This window comes from Camelus dromedarius, chromosome 8 (genome assembly GCF_036321535.1).
Source record: "Camelus dromedarius isolate mCamDro1 chromosome 8, mCamDro1.pat, whole genome shotgun sequence".
Classification (NCBI taxonomy): domain Eukaryota; kingdom Metazoa; phylum Chordata; class Mammalia; order Artiodactyla; family Camelidae; genus Camelus; species Camelus dromedarius.
Window position 1 is genome coordinate 54,577,324 of NC_087443.1, and position 20,273 is coordinate 54,597,596.

The following is a 20,273-nucleotide window of genomic DNA, read 5'->3' on the forward strand; positions in this document are numbered from 1 at the left end:
TTTCATTTTAATTAATTTAAACAAATAGTCACACATGGCTAGTGTCTACCATATCAGAAAGCCCATATCTGGTCTATAAACTCCAGGACAGCAGGTGTGGTTTCTCTTTGGTCACCACTATACTCCCAGAGCCCAGCACAGACCCCCATCTATGGCTGGAGCTCAGTAACTATTTGTCCAACAAATCAAAAGCAAAGGACCTTTCAGGTGCTCTAACATGACTTCATCACCACATAAGCATTGGCTCGGCAGGTTCCCTGCTTAGTGCACATCTAACCTCAGCCTGACAAGGAGCTCAGGCCTTCCAAAGCAGTATGGGAGGGAGGAGCTCTCAAGATGAAAAGCTCTGGAACAACAGCTTCTAAAAGTTCTATGGAGCTATGTCTGTCTCCCTGAAATTTCTACTTACTAGTCCTGGCACACTAGCTCACCGGTCTGGGAAAACCAAAACAAGTTATGAAAAAGCACTTAAACAGTTTAAAACACTGCAAACACAGGATTATATCTGTAATTCATTTTCTTAGGATGAGTCCAATCTTAATTCGTAACACTGTGGGGGCTGATTAAATAACTATATGACCTGATCTGTTTGGTGGGAACAACTTTTTTAGTGTCAGGGCTGCGGCCCAGAACTGCTCTCTCCGCTGACCTAACACATTCAAGCCCCCACCTCCCACCTCCATAAGTAAGTCGGGAAAAGAACAGCTCCCAACGAGTGAGGCCTTGTTCTCCAAGCAAGGTTTGGGGATCCTGGCAGAGCAAATTCCATTTTCATATTTCCTTGATGTACTCTTTCTAAGTGGACAAATCTAACATTTTCCACACATCTCCTGTGGGCCAAGGGCCGTGGAAGACACAGGAGATACGAAGACAGCTCTAGCCCTTCCAAGGAGCCTACAGTCTAAAAAGAGTAACGGGTCAAATTTGCAGAGTACTTACCCTGTGCGAGTCACTGAGCTACGATCAAGAGAAAGACACAGAAACCAAACATGACCAATTCACTGCGACACATGCCGGAACAAACACATGTACAAAACACTGAGCTAAAGAGCTACCTGGAGGGACCCTGCACTTGGCCTTGAGCACAGCAGGCACTCAGTGCAGTGACCTGAATCAAATCTTGACCAACAGCTCCCTCGAAGGCTGGGGAATCCACAACCCAGGCAGGTTAAGTGACTTCTCAAGGTGACCCAGGTAGTTAGTGATGGGCCTGGAGATAGCACCTGAGCCTCATCACTATCAGACCATCTCACAGTGCTTCTTGTCCGACACTGCACAGGGAGAGGGGCAGGATCTGCTCGCTGCTCGTTATGACATCATCTCAGAATAAACAACGGATTTATTTTTGTATGTTTTTTGTATGATTGTATGTTTGGGACTCTCTTGAAATCTGATGATTAACTGTCTGCATACCATCTAAGAAGCATGCATCCAAGCATTTAACAAACATTTCTGGGGAATATACTATATATCAGGCACCTGTTTAAAGGCTTGGATGAAGAGATGAAGCAAACCACATATCATAAATATGATAAACACACGTATTTATCTCTGCTCTCTCCAAGAACCCCACAAAAAGGACAGTAGAGAAACTTGTTTTTTAATGGAAAGGAGACAACAGCAGACAAGATTTGTCAGCAGAACTCTGGAAGACAGCACCGACTGCCATGTGGTAGCTGATTCAGGTTTCTGCTTCATCTGCTCTGCTAAGGGTAAGTAGGGGAATGAATGGTGACCTATGCCCCAGAAACAAAAGTGCCAGGAACGGGAGGCACCAGGATTGTGAGGGGAGAAGCAGGAGGGGGCTAGAAAGAGGGGAGCCTGCTAGATGTTGGTGCAAGGGGCAATCAGACTCCAGGGTCCCGCCTGCAATCTGCTCGGTCTGGTGACCTCTCCCTCTCTCAGCCGGCAGGAGGTGGAGGTTCACTGTTCAGGCAAATTACAGCAGAGACTGTGGATTCAGACACAGCTGAGGGAGGGACGCAGCTGAGGGAGGTGGGGAAGGGGTTGGCAAATTTCAGAACACAGATGGATTGAGTGAAAGTCTGCATACTAAACAGGGTACCCAGCCTCCTTCCCCATCGAGGCTCCCAGAAGAAGCAACGAACAGGCTGTTACACCCCTAGGCAAACTCCTCTTCAGGAAAAACCTACTATCTCCAGAGAAAAGAGCTACAGGCACTGACATCGAGGTGTTCCTAGTGGAAAAAAAGAGGGGTTCCCTGCTGGATCACCTTACAAGGTTCACAAGCCCCTTCCTTGTTGCACAGATGCCCAAAAGCATTTGGCATCCACTCTTAAAATGTAAACAGTCAAGGATCAGCATACATGGAAGGACAGTTCTAATGGGAAATACAAGAACCAGAAGCAGCAGAAAAAGGGACTTGGAGGAAACAAAGACAATGCAGGGAAAGCAGAAAAACACCAAAAAATAAAACAAAACAAATATAACTGAACTTACTGCACCCATGAAACAAGACGCTATTTAAAAAAGAAAGAAAAGTCAGCCTTCAGAGAACTAGGAAATTCTGGAAAGTAAAACATTTCATGCAAAACCATGAAAGCATAAATAAAAAATTCAAAAGGGTTATTAAGATAAAGCTGATGATGTCTCTCAGAGAGTGAAACAAAAATAAATGGAAAACAAGAAATAAGAGATTTTAAAAGTACAAACTCGGCCCAGGATGTCCAACATTCAACTAATAGGAGTTCCAAGGACAAAACACAAAGTGGAGAAAAGGAAATTAACAAAAAGATACAAGAAAATGTCCCCAAGCTGAAGGATGTGGTCTTCAGATCAAAAGGACCCAGCACGATAAATTTTTAAAGCAAGAACAATCCATATACAGGAAAGAGAGAGGATCCTAAAACTTTCAGCAAGAAAAAAGCAGCTTACCCATAAGCGATCAAGAATCAGAATGGTATCCAAATGTTGACATCAGTATCAGAACAGAGGAGACAGTGGAGCAATGCCTTCAAAACTCTAAGGGGAACTGGCTTTCAACCTAAAATTCTGGACAAATCAAACCACCAACCAAGTGTGAAGGCAGAATAAAAACAGTTCAGACACACAAGTTTGACAAGATCAACTTGCACAGACCCTCTCTCAGAAACTCCTGAGGAATAAATCAAGAAGTTGGACACAGAGGATTCAACTCAGAGCAAGGTGAGGGAATCCCCAGGGTGAGTCATGCCCTAGGCCTAGAGGTCAATCAGCCCAGAATATAGGAGAGGGATGGAGGCCTCTGGGAGGGAGGTCTCCAAGGGAAGAAAATTGTAACAAAATCAAAATGTGTTAGAAAGTAGAGATGTTTTAAAATGCTATCAGAAACTCTGGGAATTAGTAATAAGTACAAAGGAAACTAAATAAATAGGCAGGAAAAAAAGCAACTATTAATGTCCAAAAAAAGATGTACAAGAAAGGAATTCATTATAGTACAACCAAAAGGCTCAGCCATGAACACTACACGGTCAAAATGATCTAAGTATTGCCTATCAGTGTAATCAAAACCTGTGACATAACCACATCAGGAGGAGGACAGGAAGGAAAGGAAGTATGTGAAGAGGCGAGGAGAGGGGAGGGGAATAGGGCCTCCCCTAATCCACCGTAGGACAACAGCACTATCAGGAGAAACAGCTAAAAGGGCTGGAAGCAGCTACGGTAGGCAGAATAATGGCTCCTCAAAGATGAAGATGACCATATCCTAATCCCCAAACCCATAAACATGGTACACAGAAAAGGGGAATCAAGGTTGCAAATGGAATTAAGATTGCTAATCAAATGAACTTAGAACAGGGAGATTATCCTAGATTATCCAGGGGAGCCCCACATAATCACCAGCATCCTTAAAAGTGGAAGAGGGAAGAATAAGGAGAAAGGAGTCAGGAAGATGTGACTATGTCAGAAGGCCAGCGATGCCTGGGATGACTCAACCAGCCATTGCTGACTTTGAAGATGCTGGAAGGGGGCCATGAGCCAAGGAATGTAGTTGGCCTCCAGAAAGTGGAAGATGCAAGGGGAAACAGATTCTTCCCGGGAGGGAACACAGCCCTGCTACCACCTTGATTTTAGCCCAGTGAGACCATTTTCAGACTTCTAATTCACAGAACTATATATATATAAATATAAATTTGTGTTGCTTTAAGTCACTGCATTGGTGGTAATTTATTACTGCAGCAACAGAGAATCATATTCAGTGACTAAGTCTGGGGAGTGGATCACCAGGATGTGGAGTGACACAGCCTTCTTTATAAGTCTTGCAGTGTTATATGACTTTTAAAACCATCTATATACGTATGTCTGTGTGTGTGTATGTATATATATGACTCTGATACAAATTAAAATTTAATTTGAAGAGAGATGAAAAACAAATTCTCTCTTGCCAGATCTCACAATCTGGTAGAAAAGACAGACAGGCAACCAGCTATTGCTGAAAGGCAAACACAGAGAGAACGCACCTCTTTGAGATGTGAGGGGCGGCTGAAAGGAGTGGGAGTCAGCCAGGCAAAGGAGGAAGAGGCCCTTGGTGAGGGAACAAAGACCAGGGGGAACCTGGAAGAGTTCTGAACGCCTGGGACGTCAGTGGGTCTGGCAGAGCCAGCAGGAAAGGCTGGGCGAGCAGTTCCCAACAGCACAGGTTTGATGCCTGCTGCGCTGCTGGCTTTTCTGGCTGGGGCACAGGACCTGCTGCACGTACTCAGGACGGGCACGGCCAAGTGAGGACCCAAGACCAACACATTTTTCTGGATCATCGACTGTACTCAACAGTAAGGCATTTTACATACTTTAATGCTAAAATTGACACAGACGTACTATAGAACAAAATACAAAATTCATGTGAATTTTGAACATAACTGGAGACTTCAGGGCGACTTCTTGTTTGAGAGGCCCACTTTAGACACTAAACCACCCAGACCACTGAGCATCTAGACCCAATCTTCTCTGTCACTAATAAGAGTCAGAAGAAAGTTTAAAGCGCTACGGCATGCTTCCATCAAAGCACCTGGGGCTTCACACCAGCAACCTGTCAGTACTTCCCTGTGTCACCACAAGACACTGCCTGGGTCCCCAACACTAATGGGAAAGCTGAGAAGCATCTCATTCTTTTCCAAAGGGGTCTGGACCCTGCTACTGCCAGGTGGATTAGCTCAGCCTGGGGAAATAAAGAAAAAGCACTAGGATGAATTTTTCCTAGATGCCCTCTCTTGGCCATAAGCCCACCCATCTCCCCTCAAACCTCCAGTCTAAGCATTACCAGAATCACTGACAAAAACCCCAGCAAGACCATCAGCTTCCCCCCACCCCAACCCCTTACAGTATGGGCCTCTGTTAGAGAATCCACTGCAGACACTCTTTCCATGGAAGGAAGTCAAGAAATAGGGCACATCTCTTGGGAGAGGGTGTCCCTTGTGTCCACAATAAAGGGGTGGAAACTTTTTCTATTGTTGTAGCTGTTTTTGTTATAAAAACAATAATAACCACATGACAGTGAGCTGGGAAATTTTTTTTTTCTATAAAGGGCCACAGCTGACCACAGAAGAGGAGCAGGGGAGAAAAATCAATGGAAGGCCACACAGAAGTAAAAAGCAATTTAATTGGGTTTGGTTTGTTTGTTTGTCATGTAAAACACATATACACACACATTCAAAAAAATGCACTCAACTGATTTCATATTAAGTACAGAGAAGATGAAATTTGAATAATATAATACATTATGGAGCTATGTTATTGACAGTAAACAAAGGATGGGGGAGGAGGGCAAAGAGAAAGGTACAATAGGAGGAAAGAAAAAGGAATGTATAGGGGGAGATGTGGGAAAAAAAAAGGATGAGAAGACAGTGAGACACAGGGACACACAGACACAAATGTGAAACCATACACAACTCAAGGATCCAGAGAGACACTGCCTAGGTCAAAGTAAATTACATTGTACACGGCCAGCTGTTGGCCTGGGGTATAGATTTCAAAGTATTATCACCTTTTATCCTTGCCTTTGAATGGTTACTGAGCTGGTTAACCACTGTTCACAGCTCTTCAATTGCTCATTGAAAAATTCCGAGGCTTTAGCTCAGGTCATAACCCAGAAGCTCCCTCCAGATGAGCTACAGTTCAGTAAATCAGTCATCTCCAAGTATCTCCTCTGGAAAGGGAATGCATGAAACTCTATCACATAAAACACAATTTTAAAAAAAGGACAAAGCATTGACGAGAGCCAGAGGAGAAAATGCTGTTTGATTTGAAAAGAAATTCCATGGAAAACTCTTTTTAGTTTTGCATTTAAAAGAAAAATTTAAAAACTGGAACTTCAGCAGAACTGGTTCCCACCTCAGCATTCTCCAGCATCACTCCAGCACACGTGACTCTCCACATGTTTAAGTTCTGCCTGCTCCACTGACTCCAAAGGCCTCAGTTGGCCTTGAAATAGAATCAGCCTCAACCACACACCGCAGTCTGAGGGTCAACAGAGAGATCCCAAGGGGACTCCAAGTCACTCCCAGCCTGAGACTGGACTCTCTGTCCACCAGCCCCAACCCTTGTCTAAGCCAAGCCTCTCCTTACTTGTTTCACTCTAAGGGCTGCAGAAACCTGCGATTTCACAGCTGTCAGACCCTCTCCCTTCCAGCTCCATCCCTTCTTCCTCAAAGCCTGGAGTCTGTGTTTTCTCCTTCCTTACCTGACCTGCCCACAGCCTCCTACCAGGTCTGTTTCTCCAACCTCTCCCTAATTTCTTCTTGCTTTTTTCTACCCTATCTTAGCATCATTTCTCTCAGAAGACAAGAAGGCTTAAGAGATACACCTAGGACACGAGACCTAGACTCTATCCACCTGGGTCCCTTCCCTAGCACTGCATCTTGCTAGCTGTGACCTTGAACAAAAGGCCAAACCACCGAATTCCTCCATGAGCAATGTTGAACCTGGCAATCACAGAGGTCTATTCTGACTCTCAGGTTCAAAATACCTAATCATTCACCTGTATAACCATAAAGAAAGCAGTGAGTTAAACATACACAGGAAGAGAGAGTGAAGTATAGAAATTCCATCTCCTCAGTATTGTCATCCCCAACCACTCACCCCACTCCCCGGGGCTGTGTCTTTCACTCTGGGCTGTTCCAGCTCTGAATCATTTGGATACAGTAAAACCTCACAAATCACACTAATCAAGGAACAGATGAATCTGAATCCAACAGAAGCTTGAGTCTTAGAACGCTTCTTTCGTGCCATCAAGCATACTGTGAATTTAACATCAACTTAGCAAACAGAAAAGAATCTAGAAATGCCATTACAAACTGGATTTGTGAATCTAAGAACAGCAGTGCTGTCAGGAACCCTAGAAAACTATCCGCTCCAAAGCCCTCCACTTTCCCAACAAGGACACAGGCCCAAAGAGCAAAAGCCACTAGCCCAAGGCCCAAAGCAGGTTGGTGGCTAGGATCAAAGCCAGCTGTTCTCCTTCTGGTCCAGAGCACCTCCACCAAAGCTTTTTGAGACCATCCGTTTCCTTTTTCTGGGAGACAGATTAAATCCCGAATTACCAGTGAGTGCCCTCTACAGCAAATCTATTTCCATGTCTGGAAAGGTCCAGAGCTAAGTTTGGGTGACCAGATGATGACCAATGCTGCCTCATACTAGCTTTCTTTCCTGCCCATTCACTCTCTGCAGAGAAAACCCCATCCTCTGCTATCTATGTGGAACTCTATTTTGAAGAGGGGAGATGAGGGGAGAGCCACACTGTTCTTTGTTCTGCCAATAAGAAGCATCTGTTCATCCTTTCCCATAACTCCTACCTCACCTCCCAATATTCCCTCCCAGTACCTTCAGAAAAGTTCATAGAAATTCTCCAACTAGAATAAAAGAAAGCAGGCGAGAGGACGAAAGGACCCATAGTGGGTAAGTGTCAAGCAGACATGACAGTGCCCTCCCAGCTCTTCACCCTATGGGGTAGAAAGCATCTCTTTTCAGCTGCTAATACCCTGCCAGGAAGATACCACAGCTAGTTCATCTCAGCGCCCTCCAGCAGAGAAATGAGCTCTCTGCAACCCTTGGAGAATGCACCCTTTCCTAACCATCCACTCTAACAGCGCCCTGGGCAGAGGTACCAACAGACCAACCCCTCCCTGCCATCCCCTCAGGCCAAGAGTCTGAGACTTCAGAGCATGGATGGCAAGGAGCTATTTAAGGCAGCATCAAGAGGGTGGGGCAGAAAACTGCTGGCAGCATCCTCCCCCTCCTCCACCCCTCCCTCAGAGCTTCCCCCCCCCACTCACTCCACAGACAACCATTGACTGTTTCACCAATGTCTCTAAGGGCTGTAGATCTGGAGTCCCCAAATGTCCAGTGTGTGTTTCCTGTCACTGATGCTGCAGTCCCCATCTGCTGCCCATCCCACTCTTAATCCACCCCCCTCTCTTCTATCACCACCACACCACCTTGCCAATCAAAAGCACAAAATTGAATCCAAAGGATCTCAAAAACCAAGGAGTCGCATTGAGACAGAAAAGCCCTTCCTTGCCTTCATTAAGGAGAGAAAAGGGCACAAGGAGAGGAGGATGTCAGAGGCCTGACATGCCAGATAGGTTCCATGATGTCTCTAAATGAACCTCCCTCCTACTGAGGGTGAAATCAATTCAGGCAATTTCAGCAGGTCGGCCCTGTGACAACAGGGGCATCCCAGAGCTCAGTTTAAAACAAAAATCCAAAGACTCAGCCAGAACATGCTGGGAAAATCCAGGGTCTGGATAAAACGAGCCTCGCTCAGTGGGATTTTTTCTGCTTTTATGTATCAATGAAATAGCGTAATAAATTCTGTCTGCCTGAAGAAAGCATGCACTGGTGAATTTCAAAGCCATCTTACGACAGCGGATGCACGGGGATGCAGAATTCGACAGCACATTCCCCGTGAAAGAAGCGTAATGACTTCAAGCCTCCTTTTCCCTCTATCTTGAATGGCGCTAGCGCTTATCAAGGAAGCCACCTCGGAAAGCCGCCAAAGGAGAGCCCAGGATGCCCGAGCAATTCGGAGAAAGGACTTGCTTTCTGTCCATCTTGGTGATGAGCTGGCTAGCAAGATGATGCCAATCACTCTGGCGGATGAAGGAACATGGATAAGCAGGCACCGGCGTCCCGGACGGACGGACAGACAGACATCCGCACACACCCACACACACGTACTCGCACATTCCGGCGGGTTCTAGGCCAGATCGGTCGTCCTTGCGCCCCTTCCGCCGCCCTCTTCTCCAGAGGGATGCTGATGAATGAACACACCTGAGATGCCTCCATCCCGCCGCTCGCTTCCTCCTTCTTCCTCTGGCTGCTGCAGAGGAGCCCCTCCTCGGTAGTTTCACTTTACAGCGCAAACCCACCCAGGCTCTGATGTCTCCTCCACCCACCCATATTGCAGGCAGCCTGAAACAGGCGGACGCTCTCTCCCAGCAGAGGCCATGATCGCACGTACCCCTACCCACGGAAAAACACCCAAAAACTGGAACCCCCCGAAACCCCCGCACCCTGGGGAACTTTCCTTTAAAGACTGGGGATCCACCAAACAAGCAGGAAGGAGGGTTCGGCCGAGAGGGGCCACGGTTTTCCCGGTGATCACTGGGGATGCTCTGGGGGAGGGGGTCCCCCAAGTCCTCCCAACAGCTGGCCCTTTAAACGCGCCTCCTCCGAGTGCGGAACAAAGGCGCCGCCCGCGGGGGCCGGGCCGGCGCACGCCCCCGGCGCTGGCGCCGCCGATCCGGCGAGCGCAGACCGGCGGGTGGCTAGCGCGGGCTTACCTTGCGGGTCTCCGGGCGGGCGGGCCGCCGGCGCGCGTCCTGCCCCACTCGCACTACACGCTGCTGTTGGCCCCGCTCTGTTTTTCTGGGACTCGGCGCTGACTTCACCGACACTCCGCAGCTGGCCAATAGGCTGCCGTGCCCGCCCCCTTATTAGCATGCGTCTGGAACCGTCCACTCCCGCGGCGCCCAGGCACCGGGCGGTGATAGGGGGCGGGGCCGGGCCGGGCCTCGACAGGAAGGGGCGTGTGTGCCTATGGGAGGCGAGGAAGCGCCCCGCCGCCCCCGCCCCGCGGCATTGTGAGCCGGGTGCGCGGGCCCGCGGACCCGCGGACCCGCGGACCTCCGACAGATAACAAGCGCGCGGTCCCAGTAACCCTTTCGGTCCGGGCCCACCCGGGGCTGGGCGGGAGACTGGCCCGGTGCGCCTTCTGGTCCTTCAAATGGGTCGCCCACGGGGACCTGGGAGGGAACCTTAGGCATTAAAAAATAACCAACAGAGAATTCGAAATTTGCACCTCTTGGGGAGTGATGGAAATGTTAGCTGTCTTGATTGTGCTGGTGGTTTCATTGTTGTATATACATCTATCAAAATTTATCAAATTGTACACCTGAAATATGTGTAGTTTACTGTACAGGAATCATACCACAATAAAGGTGTTAAAAGACAAAAAAACCTGCTAACCTGTGTTGAGTGCCTGTAACTTACTTAACCCCTGTCCCCCAGTTTGTTCATCTTGAAAATCGCTAAAGTGTCTATTTCGTAAGACATACAGAAGATTAATATAGTTAATGTATGTAAGGCGTTTAGATCTGTGTCTGGCCCACTGGCTACATAAATTTTACTACTGTCATTATTATCTGTATACAAGCCAGTATGCTTCATGCTTCCTAGTTTTTCTCTCATTTGATCCTCATAGTTTTATGCTACTATATTGTTACTAATCCAAATTTTTCAAGTGGGAAAACTGAAGTGGATTAAATGGCTTGGTCAAGGTCACACAGAAACCGGTACAATCAGGATTTGAACTCAGGCTCTGAGATTCCATTCATTCAGCCGGTTTATTCATTGGCTCACTGGCAGGCATATGCTGGGCCCTCCCATTACTGCCAAAAATAAAACAAACAAGACCCCTACCCTCATGAAGCTTCCATTTTGGTGAGGAAGACAGACAAATAAACAAGCAAATAAAGAAACAAGATTATCTGCAATGTGGAAAGTAGAGTGGATAAAACAAAGCACGTTCCCGTGCAAGTGGAGAGAAGAGTACTTTGCTAGATGGATTCAGAGCTAACCACTGTACTACCATCCTGACCTCCTCCAGACCCCCTCAGTATTACAGAAAAGAACCAGGGGACTCCGTGAGGGGAAACTGCTTGCCCAAGGTCACCGAGCCAGCAAGTAACCGACCTGGAACTTGCTCCCTCCACACCTAGCTTCCCACATTCCTGGGGCAAACCTGAAGGTGGGGCGGTCATTCCTTGGGCTGAACACAAGAGATTTTTGTCAGCTGCCCTCGGCCAGAATCTTCAGCCAGAGCACGTTCCCAGTTAACAGGCTGAGTGTGTGAAGTAAAGAAAGGCTTTGATGATGGCACAAGCTGATGGGAAACACATCTGCTAAGGTTCTTAGATGTCAATGAACAGTGACAAGTCTTTGCTGAGCACCTGCTGTCCTCTGCTGTGTTTAAAAAAAAAAAAATTAGAACTCTCCTAACTGCCTAGGGGCTTATTCCACAACCGAGGAGACAAGAAATCACTAGAAAATGACTCAATCTATGGAGCCCCCAGCCTAAGCTTCCCGTGAATTGCAGCTCATCCTGCTGTTCTGCAAAGAACACTAGACTAGGAGTCCAGTTTCCCATACTCTACTATTGACTTACTTCACAATCTAGGCGAGACAGTTCCTCTTGGGCCTGCAAAGTAGTAAGATGGCTAATATGTTCATCCTGTGGGGGGATTTGTTCCCAGAGGCCCCGCAGATACCAAGATCTGCAGATGTTCAAGTCCCTTATTTAAAATGGAGTAGTACAAGGACTACAATCTGCTCTCCAAATCGGCGCATTTCACATCAGCGGATTCAACCAACTGCAAATCAAAGTTGATCAAATTCGATTTGGTTAAATCCGCAGATGCAAAACCTGTGTATGTGGAGGGCTGACTGTATCCAGCATGTCTAGTCTGCTATGCACTATACTGTATTTATGCTAAGAGTTTTATGCGCATTCACTCACTGACACCACACAGCAACCCCAGAAGGGAGTGCTATTGTTATCTTGAGTTTATTCAAAGAGGAGGAAAATAAGGGCTAAAGAAACTAAGTTGCTTACCCAGCAAATTCAGGAGAACACCACTTAGAATAGTTAAAAAAAAAATTAAAACAATCCAGATGTTCAATATGAGTGGATTGGTTTAGAAAATTACAGTACAACCATGACAGAATATCATACAGCCATGAAAAATGAAGAAGTGTGGTGATTCATTAACACACAAAGATGCTCATAATATATTACTGAATGGAAAAGTAGGTTGAAAACTAGTTTTATGTCGCAATCCCATGAGAACTATTTCTTGTAGGATTATGAGTCATTATTTTTTGCTCATTTATACTTTCCGATTTTTTCTCTTCATAAACATTGATCGACTTGTTCAATGAAAATAAAACCAAATAATTTAAAAATGAAAAACCTGACTGTACCTGTGAAGATTCGATCTCTAAGCAAAACAAGGCCATCCCTGTAAGTGGGAAACTGCCTGGGGGAATATTTAATGAGGCCTAAGTGTTTGAGTCATGCCTCAAATGTTGCACTCCCCTGCTGGTTCCAGTCTGTATTAGGGCTTATGAAATAAAAGGGAAAATGCTGGAAGGAAAATGCTGGAAGGAGGGAAAAAAAAGAAAAATCCCACTATCCTTCAAGACTCATCTCAAGTGTCTCCTCCAAGAAGTGTTCAGAACCATGGTCTAATAATATTCTAACACTGAAAGCAGCCCAAGACATCGTCAGGCATACTTGTGTCAATTCCCAGTTGTCTCCAGTCATTCTGATTCATCTGAGCCTCAGGCTCTGTGCGAGGCGCTGGTGAGACCTGACTTCCTACCTCCCAAAGGGTAACTCCCAAGATAGCTGAGGCCCAGGCCAGCTTCATGGGGTTGCAACCTGTGCTGGGAAGGATCCCACACTCGGTTTATTGCTTTGCTCTCACAATCTTTAAATTCTTCATTTTTGAACAAGTCCCCCCTCCCCCATTTTCATTTTGAACTGAGCCCTACAAATCATGTGGCCTGTCCTGAGGAGAAGAAATACCGAGGCTTTATTAGTGTATCAGTGACAGAGACTGGAGTAAAACTCGGGGCTTTTCACTCTCATCCCAATCATTCTCTTATACCATATGGTCTCGTTCCTGGTTCCCCAAGGAAATGTGAGCACTCTCTGCTCTCCAGCCCTACAGCACTTCATTTATTCCTTTCCCGTGGAATTTACCATATTTGGTAAGAACTCATGTATATATGTGCACAGTCTTATTCCTCATTCTCTCTCCCCACCAGACTGTAAATTCCATGAGGTCCTGGCTTGTGTCTGCTCATCTCAAACAGTGCTTAGCCCTGTGCTTTACACACTGTTAAAAATGTGCTTAAATTTAATTTAATCTTATTAGTAACTCCTCATTTTCGCTACATGTGCATCAGTTTATTACCAGCAGTCCTTCTGCAGTTGGAGAGAAAGAAAAATATCAGGCAGGAGGGTGGAGCACACAAACCAGGGTCATAAACGTACGGTAGAGAGCAACCCCAAGAAGTGTGAGGAATCGGGAGAAGAGTGAGCAGGATTTTGTGGAGGACAGTCCAGAGCTGTCAGCCTTTTTCTTCACCCTGGGAGTGGGGAAAAGAAACAAGATGATCTAGAGATGCTGGAAAGCATAGTGGTTATTCCTGTGGGCAGACTCCTGGCCCCAATTCCGAATGTGAAACTCTTGCGCAAGCTCTCGGGTTGGTCCCTCATCTGCAGCAGGAGGGAGACACAACCTTCCAAAGGTTTCTTTGTGAGCTGTAGATGACAGGCTTTCACACCGCCTGACACGTAAGCACTCACTAAACGGGTGTTATTATTACTATTACTAGGAGGCCAAGTTGTGAAAGGTGCTTTCTTAAAATGCATTGGTTTTGGTAACTTGTTTCCCCAGTTACTCAAAAGATCGACTGCAGACATATCAATTGAAGACTGTCAGGAGGGAAAGAAAATCAAACAGGAGAAAGGGAATTATGAATCAAACTGTTAAACCACTAAAACCCCTGAGGGTTGTACCTAATTTCGTTTGTAACATCTTGACAAAAGTGAAGCAAGTGGTGGAAAGGGCGAAACTTCCTACAAGAACCGATCCTCTTGTTTCTTGCTGATGACTTACCGGGGAAAAAGCATATCTACACACTCATGCCTGAGGGCACAAAACTGATTTGAAGATCTTGGAATGCCAGATCCAGGAATTCCACATTCTTTGGAGGCCAGGGATGGCGGATGCTGCTTTCGGGAATTTTGGAGAGATGGGTAGAGTTTGGTCAGGAGAAGTCTGTGGGGCCAGGTAGGGAATGAGAGGAGGCAAGGACATCACTGTGCTTAGAAAGCAGGGCCAAGATGAGTATGAGTCGATCACCTCAAGGGTCTAGTCACTGGGCCTCTGTTCATCAGTCTAAAAACACTTGCTCCCACCTGTCCTGTGCTGCTTCTTTGATGAAAATATGTGTACGTGATAGAATCCCAATTTTATACAATTGTACTGTATTTGACCAAGGATGAGAATGTTTCATGCTATTAGATAGTCGAAATAAGACATTTAAAATGTTGACCAGGGCAGACCTTTGGGAGTAACCAGAAGCATAGGACGCGCTTCTGTCCACTTCCACTGTGTTAACAGAAGGGCCTGCCCTAGGTCAGGGCTTTGGGAGGGGACAGGAGGAGGGGGCAGTCTGAAGGCAGCTGCTGGGAGATCCATTTTTTTCTGACTGGGCAGGGGATTCATTCATTAAAATATGCTGCCTTCACTTGAGAAAGACTTACTACTCTAAAGTAATTTGGTTAATGAAGCATTTACTCGAGAAAACCATTTATATGGTTGGTGGATCCAGCTGACAACTCTGAGAGATGCTTTCTGATTTACGTTGGAGAGATAAAAGGAGGTAGCCAGGAAGGCAGAAAAGAGGGTGACACGGGGAAACGCAGAGAGACCCAGAAAACATGAGCGAGATGACAAGAGAGGAAGACAGGTCACTTTAGGTGGCCCAAAGAAAAAAAACACAGCAACTTCAGAAACGGGGCAACTAGCCTCACTAAACTAATACAGCCTTAGTAAGGTTAAAAAATCAACAACAATGGTGTTAAGGGAATAACTGACATTTTGGAAGCTGTTGGAAGCTTGTCAGAGGTGACTGGAAGAGTTCGCTGAAGGAACTATTACACAAGGCCAAATTGAGTCACACGGGCACCCTGGGAAGGGTAATATCACTTTGTCAGCCTTGTCAAGGGGAGATGCCGGGCCCTGAGGACAGAGCAGCAGGGAAGGTGGCGGGTGTGCCTATCAGGTATCAGCCCCTTCTCCATTACCTCAGCAAGTCTGTCCTGTCCCCAAACCTGCTTGCCCTGTCTCTTAAACCTGTCTTCAAAACCTTCGGTTACCTCGACCCACTTTTGTGAATGGTATTTTGGTGACCATATCTAGTCTCGGTGCCATGGCTCTTAAGGATCTTTCTGCCTGCTTCCCCAACTGGCTAAACCAAGTCACTCTTCCAGGCATGTGTGGCTCTCTGAGAGAGGAGGTCTTGGAGAGTCACCTGTTTCCAGGGATGTTTGCAGCCCTCTTTAAATCGGCAATCTAAGCTGTGCTTGCATGGCCTGCCTGTTTATCTGACTCTGTAAGAAGGAGATTATCTGAAAGAATCATGTCCTAAGGCCAAGGGAATGAGGGCAAGTTGACCTTATAGAGGGGAGAAGTGGGTAAAGATACCTATTCCTCCCTTAGGCCAAAAGAACCAAAGGCTTCTTCATTTGTCCCTAATAAGAAGTAGGAGCAGGAGGAGGGATATTAGGAGTCAACAGATGACTTGATAAAGAAGTGAAGAGATTGTGGCATATCTATACATACAATGGAATACTACTCAGCCATAAAGAAGAATGAAATAATGCCTCTTGCAGCAACATGGATGGCCTTAGAGATTACCATACTAAGTGAAGTAAGTCAAACAGAGAAAGACAAATATCATATAATATGACTTATATGTGGAATCTTAAAAAACAAGACAAATGAACTTACAAAACAGAAACAGACTCACAGACACAGAAAACCAACTTATGGTTACCAAAGGGGAAAGGGGAGGGACAGATAAATTAGGAGTTTGTGATTTGCAGATACTAACTACTGTATATAAAATAGATAAACAACAAGGTCCTAATATATAGTGCAGGGAATTATATTCAGTAGCTTCTAATAGCCTACAATGAAAAAGAATATGGAAAATAATATTTATGTATAATTGAATCACTATGCAGTGTACCAGACACTAATACAACATTGTAAATCAACAAAACTTCAATTAAAAAAAGAAAAAGAAGTAGAGCAGAACCTGAAAGCATACCAGACACAGGTTCTCAGAATCTGTTGATTCCCAGGCCTCCCCCTCCAAAGAAGGAAGGTTATTCGTGGTAGACCCTTCAATAGGAGGAAAAGTAAGGCCCCTGAGGGTCAGCGGCAGCCCCTTTGTTTGAATCAGTGTGGCCCATGGACGAGGTTCAATGGGGCTAAACAATGTGATTCCACCAGCTGGTATTTAAACCATAGGCTGTTCCACTCTTGGGTTCTGGAGTACACTGTACCTGGACTAGGGCTTCTAACACCCAGATCGTTCACTCATGGTGGGGAGCAGAGCCACCAGCAAGCAGAGCCAGGGAGCCCTGGGATTTGGGGAAGAGAGCTCTCAAATCATTCAATTAACAATATTATGGGTGGGGAGGGTATCGCTCAATGGTAGAGCACATGCTCAGCATACATGAGGTCCTGGGTTCAATCTCCAGTACCTCCATTAAAAAAAAAATAAAAAACAAACAAAAAGAACAATGCCATGTGCCCACTCTGTGCCAGGTGCTCCACTCAGTGCTGGAGAACCAGAGAACAAGGTTAGGCCCTAATCCTCAAGATGCTCACAGTGGAGTGGGAGAGACTGATAAATCCACAGGCCATTACAAGACAGTGTGCTAGACACACTTTTTTTTTAATTGAGATATAATTCACATATTAGAACATTTACCCTTTAAAAGTATACAGTCCAGTGGTTTTCAGTATATTCATGAGGTTGTGCAACCATCACCACAAACTAATTCCAGAACATTTTCATCACCACAAAAAGAAACCCTATACCTATGAGCAGTCACCCTCCACTTCCCCTCTCCCCACAGTCCCTGGCAAAACAGATACACTTTCTGTCTCAATCGATTTGCCTCTCCTGGACATCTCGTATAGATGGAATCATACAACACGTGGCCTTCTGTGTCTGGCTTCTTCCACTTAGTGTAATGTTAAAAAATGTTTATCCCTGTTGTAGCACGTGTCAATACTTTGTTCCTTTTTATGACTAAATAACCGTCCACTGTACACATATACCACAATGTGTTTACCCCATCATCAGCTGAGAGACATTTGGGTTGTTTCCACTTTTTGGTTACTGTGAACAATTCTGTTATGAACATTCACGTAGAAGTTTTTGTACGAACATATGTTTTCAATCCCCTTGGATATATACCTAGAAGTGGAATTGCTGAGTCATATGGGAACTTTATGTTTAATTTTTTGAGACACTGCCAAACTAGCCTGAGTTAGTTTTCTGTCATTTGAACTGGCAGAACCAATAAACCTTGCTCAATGAAAAGCAGGGGCCACTCTATTATTTTATGTATGGATTATTACCTCGTGTGTTTTAATAAAAAGTTTCTGAGGATAAGTATAGGTACTGCTAATCATTTTAGACAATTTTGAAAGTACAGAAAAGTTTAAAGGAAAAAAAATGAAAATCATCCACATTCCATAATGTCCAAAGCTCCCACTATCCCCAGTTGGCTTGCTTTTTTCGATTTAACCTTCTTTTTCCTACGTATACTTTTTATAAAGCAATGTTGCACTGCGTGTTCAGTTTTATATACTGTTCTTCTCTTCGATCATTACATGGTAAGTAGTTCAGCATTCACTGTTTTATAAAATGGTCTTCCATGTTATTTATTTTGTGTTTTTCTTTTTAAGATGTTATCTTTATTTTTCTTACTTTTGAAGAGGGTCTAAGGTTGGGGGTGGGGAGGGTTTGGAGGAAAGAGGCGGGAGATGCCAAGGAGAGTATGCACATGAGAGAGAAAGAAAAGAGAGCAGAGATGGTCCTTGTTTGCTTTCTCACAGGTCCCTATCTTATCCTGCCTGGTTCCAGGAAAGATTTAAGGCACTGCCATCCTTGTGGCCATGGAACAGCTCTCCAGGCTCTTTCTGGTGGCGGCCGCCGCAGTGGCTGCTGTTCCACATGCCTGTACTGTGGGGCTGAGCCAGAGCCAGCTCCTGAGGGCTGCAATGCAAGACGGCCAATTCGCAATCCTAGCAAAATCAATCTATTGGAAACTAATGAGGCACAAATAGTTCATGCACTTTGAGGCTGATCTGCCAAATGAGATAAACAGGGCTCAATCAGCAGGGAGAACCAATGATGCAAAAATGCATTTCAGTCTAGCGTTATTTCCCCCTGGGATGCCCACGACATCACATTCTATTGTTTAGATGCTTCTGTGGCAATGCTTGTCTAAGCCTCTGTGGGCCAGGCCAGGGGAACTCCCTTACCCAGAGTTTCGTGTGCCCAGGGGTTGGTAAATGTCAAGATTTGGCAGCTATGACTCAGAGGCCTGAAAAGCCAACATGTGTGAGAAGTGAGGGCGTTCAGATTTGTAAGAAAATGCTAACCACCCTCTGTAACAGGTGATGTAATCAGCGAGGAACATCATTACGAACTTTCCAAGAGAGCCAATCACAGAAGCATTGTATTATTAATTCACATTTAAAAAATTCTGTCATTTTTTTGTGCCACTAAGTTTATTTTTCCTTAAATAGTCTACTAGGAAGATATAATCATTGTGAAAAAAAATTGGAAACTACTGATAAGCAAAAAGAAAAAATTTAAATCATCTCTATTAAATTTTACTTTTATCTTGCAAAATTTCTCTCTGTGCAGAATTATTTTTAAATAAGTCCATATAATACATACTGTTTTATAATCTACTTTTTAAAAATTGTAACATATTGGAGTTGCTTACTCTAACCAGGACTTTCCCGGTGTTGTGATGTTGCCTGGGAGGGTCTGATGCCCTGTGTGTCTGGAAGCCCACCTGGCTCTTGGGAGGACTGACTGGAATGGTTTAGCTCAGGGAAGTGAGAAAGGGACTGGTTAACATAATCTGATCCCAGATGGGTGGTGTCTTGCAGGAATTGGGGCCCAAAGAGCTGAGCCCCATAGGCCTGGCCAGTCAGCGAGCCCAAGGCAACATTAGGGATAAACAATGGCCAATTTCCCCTGTGAGGTCAGCAGGTTAAACCCAAGGGTGGCCAGAAAACCAAGAGTACAGGCTAAAACCTAAGGCCCAGTCTGATCAAGAAGGCTCAGGGTAAGACCATCCCAAAATCCTGGAGGACCTGGGGATAATCTGAAATAGCTGACTGTTCGCTTGAGAGCAAGGACTCGATCAATTTGTGCCAGCCACAGCACCCAGGAGAGTGGAAATTCAGTTAGTTATTTGTTAAATAAAGGAGTGATGGTTTTACTTTTTCCTAGTCATGCTTCTAGTTTTGGCTCAGGTATTACCTCCTCTGGACAACAGATAGAAATGGGAACATCAGTCCAACCTAAGAAATGACCCAAGGATAGTCATGAAGATGGTCAAGTGCAAGGTTTATGAGAAGAGTAGAGGGTTAGCAATGTGAGCAGTTTTAGGCAAAAGGCTAGAGATGTTAATTGAGGCTAGAGTGTAGTGACTTTAAAAGGAAAGTTCATGATTGTGAATTTTATCTGGTAGCCACTGAGGGGTCATCAAAAGCTTTTAAACAGGGGAGTGGTGTGATGGAAGTGGCAGGTAAGCATAACCTGTCTGGTGGCAACAGCAGGACGAATCAAAGCCGAGAAAGAGCAGAGGCAGAACAGCCAGTGAGAGGTTACTGCGATAGTCCTGGTTACTGTGAAGTAATAAGGGCTGGAACTAGGGAGTTGAACATGAACAATGTAAAGTTAGAAACATTTCATTCATTTTCTCATTCATTCAAGAAATGTTTATTAATCACTACGAGCCAGGAAGTACGCTAGATCTGGGCACTGAATTCATAAAGAAAGACACAGCACGACTTGCCTTCTGCTGAGATGCATGGTCCTAAGCCACGGTGACCAAAGATTACCCCCCAGCTGACTTGGATCATGGTGTTGCCATTAAGAGAAAT

At 45.3% G+C, this 20,273-nt stretch overlaps 1 protein-coding gene across 49 annotated transcripts in view; it reads right to left on the reverse strand.

The window, feature by feature from the left end:
* Positions 1 to 9,884, reverse strand: part of SORBS1 (sorbin and SH3 domain containing 1) — a 208,052-nt gene extending 198,168 nt beyond the window's left edge. For 28 of the 49 annotated variants that reach the window (XM_064488240.1, XM_064488262.1, XM_064488248.1 and 25 more), the window contains exon 1: positions 9,774 to 9,878. The gene's annotated coding sequence lies outside the window, so the exon portion shown is untranslated. Of the gene's footprint in view, positions 1 to 9,773 lie in introns of all 49 variants that reach the window. The other 21 variants (XM_064488241.1, XM_064488239.1, XM_064488284.1 and 18 more) reach the window with 2 other exon arrangements.
* Between the last annotated feature and the right edge of the window lie 10,389 nt (positions 9,885 to 20,273).